Raw genomic sequence first — 5,257 nt, 5'->3', positions numbered from 1 at the left:
AGTCAGACTTGAGAAAATTCATTTTCTTTATTTAGGAAACATATACACTGGTGTGAAAAAAATTAAAAGAAATTATTTATCTCAATTAATTAAATAATATTTATCATTTTCCATATCTAGATGTGAAGGAGAAATGAGAAGGAATGGTTGCCAGATCCTGGAAAGAGAGTTGAGATGAGCTATGGTCTTTAGTGGAAAGATGCAGTGATGCCAAAGTGCCCAGGTAGGAAGAACCTCTAGACTTCATCTTTACCTTTTCTCATCTCATGTCACAGTCTCTCTTTAGCAGAAGCCGCCTGAAACCTATGGTATGAGACCCACTGATACAGTCCATATGAATCAATCTCCAGAATGTATGGCAAGGTTTTAAGAGTGTTGAGAAGATCAAGAGGACAAACAGTGGACATCTAGCACTACTGATGGCATCCCTGGTAGCTCATCTGGTAAAGAATCTCCCTGCAATGTGAGAGACCTGGGTTTGATCCCTGGGTTGGGAAGATTCCCCTGGAGAAGAGAATGACTACCCACTCCAGTATTCTGGTTTGGAGAATTCCATGGACTATATTCCATTTGCTCGCAAAATGTTGGACACGACTAAGTGACTTTCACTTCACAGTACTACTGAACATCATTTTCAAGCCTGGAGGCACAATGAGGAATATGACAGAGAGCTTATTGTTTTGCAGGTGGACAGAGGGATAAACATACACGGCATAGTGAGTATGCACATGGTACATGAGAATGGGAATCTAATCAGCCTGCCACTTAAGAAATGTACCCAAAAGAAGTAAAATCTTAAGCAGTAGGCATTACACCACTCAATGAGAGACATAGACATGAGGTATTTTCCATAGGAGTGAAGATCACACTATGGTATAAGAACTGAAAGTATTTAGTATTTCTGGCCAGGGCATAGATTTTGAAAGGGGGAAGAGAGGAAGAGGTCATAGGGAAATGGAAAGCAAATTGAGGTCTATAGAGAGGTTTTGATCACAGCCTAAGGTATATTTCAAACTGAGTTTAAAGAGAAGCCTTTAAAAGAGGGTAGTAAAATCATCTTTGTGTTTTTTAAAAAAGATTGTCCTGATTGAAGAGAGATGTGACTGAAATAAAAACCAATTAAGAGCCTACTGTTCTAACAGAATAAATGGCAATAGTATGCAGAATTGAAATTGTTCCAGTGGGGTGGATTTGCATACATATTTAAGAAGTACTATCGCCCCCGCTGGAGCCGACGCTGCCAGCGACATGTTCAAGGTAATTCAGAGGTTTGTGGGCTGGGCAGCCTGAGCCTGCTCACCTTCAAGGTCTATTCATCATCAAAAAAGGACTCACCTCACAAAGATACTGTGAAGGTTAATGAGCTTTCACTCTACTCCATTCCTGAGGATCAGTCTAAATATGTGGAAGAACCAAGGACCCAACTTGAAGAAAGCATCTCTCATCTCCAACATTATTGCGAACCATATACAAGTTGGTGTCAGGAAAAGTACTCCCAAAATAAGCCCAAGATGCAAAGTTTGGTTCAATGGGGGTTAGACAGCTATGAATATCTCCAAAATGCACCTCCTGGATTTTTTCCAAGACTTGGTGTTATTGGTTTTGCTGGAGTTGTTGGACTCGTTTTGGCTAGAGGCTCAAAGATAAAGAAGCTTGTGTATTCACCTGGTTTCTTGGGATTTGCTGCCTCTCTTTATCATCCACAACAAGCCATTGTATTTGTCCAGGTCAGTGGAGAGAAATTGTATGACTGGGGTTTACGAGGCTATATTGTTGTAGATTTGTGGAAGGAGAACTTTCAAAAGTCAGGAAATGTGAAGAACTCATCTGGAAATAAGTAGAATACTCCATGCTCTGCCCATTTTAATCAGGTAAACATTGGAAACTCCATATGGTAAATCAGTATTTCTACAGAAAAATGGCAGAGAAGTCAGTATTGAATGTAGTAAATTGGCATTCTTCTGGAAAAACTATTCTAGGTCTCTTTGTTATCTTGGGTGATGCCATACTCCAAGTGGACTAATCTGAAATTCTTCCACCTAGAGATAATGTATAAGCCTTAGAACTCCTTGTTCTCATGTTGCTATTTATGTACATAATTAAAGATCTAAGTTAAAAAGAAAAAAGAAGAAGTACTATCAACAGGTTTGGGGCTTCCCTGGTGGCTCAGAGGTTAAAGCGTCTGCCTGCAGTGCAGGAGACTCGGGTTCGATCCCTAAGTTGGGAAGATCCCCTGGAGAAGGAAATGGCAACCCACTCCAGTATTCTTGCTTGGAGAATCCCATGGAGGGAGGAGTCTGGTAGGCTACAGTCCATGGGGTCGCAAAGAGTCGGACAGGACTGAGTGTCAAAAAAAAAAAAAAATCAACAGGTTTAGATGATTTATGGAGAAAGAGAGTAAGAAGGATCCCTTGTCCCTGTTAGTCCAAACCTTACCTTAGGCTCACATATGTTTGGGACAGATGAAAACTGTTCCTTAAAAGAAGTTTATTATTTACAGTTTCTACATATGGAATTTTTTTTCAAGTTTATCTTTCATGAGCTATTTGGGGATGCAGTCTGAGGTGTGTGCCAAGGAGAACTGATTTGAAAATATAATAAAAAATCAGTCTTAGAATTTTATAAAAATATTAAAAATAATTTAGATGGGAAAAAGAATATTTAGAAAATAGTAAAATATTCTGATACAATACCACAAGTATATATACAAAAGATGCAATTATAATACAATGAGTTATTTCTCATAGTTCAACCAATACATTCTTGCCATGAGGCTGAGAATACAGTTCACATAATGATATTTAAAATAAATCACTAAATAATAAAGCAAATTAAAGGACTATTTTAATATTTAGTAATTTAAAAATAAAGAAAAACATAAGCTATACCATTTCAAAAATCTCTTCCCCATTCTCCTGCTGAATAAGGAAACCTTAGGTGTGTTGGTTCTACAACTTCAAGGGAGGAAGTTGCTATCTTTTGAAGGGAAACAAATTACTCTTTGTAGAAGGGAGGATGAGATGTAGAAATAACAGAGGAATAGATTAAAAGAAATTAAGATTAAATCCACAGTAATGCTGTAAATTAGTATACCGCATTCAGGCAAATGTTATCTTCATTTTACAAATGAGAAAGCTGAGACTCTGAGATTAAACAACTTGCTCAGGATTAGTTGGCAATTAAATTGAGTAGAACTAAGACTTGAATCCAGGAAATCAGAACTTCATAGGGCTTATTTAGGAATGTTGTATTGCCTTTCATACTCAAGAGAAATGGAAAACATTATTACTAAATCATTAACATAATTGTCTATTAATTAGTAGATAATGATTGCTAACTCAGGTCATGTCTTTAGAATTTCTAACCTTTAAGATTCCTGGCATTCCTGTGTAGTTTACAGCTATGACCTGTAATTTGTTCTTACTGAGGGCTAATGATGTGGCAGATGGAAAAATTTGAGGTGGCACTTACAGTCGAGGAGTTTCATAGCATTACCTTATATGCTAAAGCATAAAACCAGCAACTATAGCTAGGATATTTTGGAAACCAACATGTGTACAAAATCACTTTCACTATTAAAGTATTCCATTGTTCATAAAATGTTTAAGGGTGGTATATTAGTCAGGGTTCTCTGCAGAAACAAAACCAATAGGATAGATAGATAGATCTATTATAAAGAATTATGGGGTCTGAGAAATCCCATGATCTGCCATCTGCAAGCTGGAAAGCAAAGAGAGCTTGTGGTACAGACTGGTTGAAGAGCAAAGACCTGAGAACCGGGAGTGCAAAGGACAGGAGAAGATCAATGTTCCAACTCAAGCAATCATGCAGGGAGATGAATATTTTTTCTTCCATCTTTTTATTTCTTTTCAGACCCTCAACAGATTGCATGGTATGCTCCCATATTGGGGAGAGCAGATTTCTTTACTAGGTTCACTGATTAAGATGTTAATTTCATCCAGAGTCACCCTTATAGACATATCCAGAAATACTTTTTAATCTGCATACTCTGTGGGCAGTCAACTTGGTATAAAAAATTAGCCATCACAAGAGGTAAGCTTGGTTATATTTCCTTTTAGTTCATGGGAAAACTCCCCAAACTTTGGGTTCTGGCCTAGAGTTTAATCCTGATACAACCATTTATTTGCTGACCACTGCTTTGATTCTTCAACTCATTGGTTCAAATTGCATAACAGTTTTTCTTTTTAAGCTAATTGCAGTAATTAAATAAAACACTATTTAACATATCCAGTACAGTTCTCGGAAAATATCCTTATTTGACAAATATCAATTATCTGTCTCCTGAATTTGAATGAATTTGAATGATCACACCTAGTATTTAATCTAGCCATATAACTAAAAACTGTTCTCTTTAGATTAGATACTAAGTATTAGATACTGCATAGTGTGTGAAAGTCACTCAGTTATGTCTGACTCTTTGCAACCCCATGGACTATAGCCTGCCAGGCTCCTCTGTCCATGTAATTCTCCAGGCAAGAATAGCCATTCAATTCTCCAGGTGATCTTCCCAACACAGGGACCAAACACAAGTTTCCCAAACTGCAGGCAGATTAAAACACCTGAGCCCATACTTATACCCAAATGAGGAAATTAAGATCTAGCACCATAAGTATAGATGATGGCTCAGTCGTGAGCGACTCAGTCGTGTGCTGAGTTAGTTGCTCAGTCATGTCCGACTCTTTGTGACCCCATGGACTGTAGCCCGCCAGGCTCCTCTGTCCTTGGAATTCTCCAGTCAAGAAAAGAAGTGGGTTGTCATTTCTTTCTTCAGGGATCTTCCTGACCTTGGATCAAACCCGGGTCTCCTGCATTGCAGGTGGATTATTTACCATTTGAGCCACTAAGAAAGCCAATAGCATGATATAAAAAGCATATATTTCAAAGTCAGAGTGGAGTTCAATAAATGACACATTTCTAACCTCATGACTTTTTGTTTGTTTGTTTGGAGGAGGGTGGTTGTGGTGTTTCCCAGGTGGCGCTAGTGGCAAAGAATCTGCCTGCCAATGCAGGAGATACAGGAGTTGCAGGTTCAGTCCCTGGGTTGGAAAGATCCTCTGGAGGAGGGCATGGTAACCCACTCCAGTATTCTTGCCTGGAGAATCCCATAGATAGAGGAACCTGGCAGGCTACAGTCCATATGGTGAAAAAGAGTTGGACATGACTGAAGTGACTTAACATGCATGCAGGAATTTTTTTATTATTATTATGTAGGAACAAACCTTATTAAGTTCAGAAT

At 38.3% G+C, this 5,257-nt stretch overlaps 1 pseudogene; it reads left to right on the top strand.

Moving 5' to 3' along the window:
* Positions 1 to 1,241: 1,241 nt before the first annotated feature.
* On the top strand, positions 1,242 to 2,064 carry LOC133040251 (MICOS complex subunit MIC26-like; annotated as a pseudogene).
* Positions 2,065 to 5,257: the final 3,193 nt, after the last annotated feature.

Source organism: Dama dama, chromosome 20 (genome assembly GCF_033118175.1).
Source record: "Dama dama isolate Ldn47 chromosome 20, ASM3311817v1, whole genome shotgun sequence".
NCBI lineage: Eukaryota > Metazoa > Chordata > Mammalia > Artiodactyla > Cervidae > Dama > Dama dama.
This window is presented reverse-complemented; position numbering and strand designations above follow the sequence as displayed.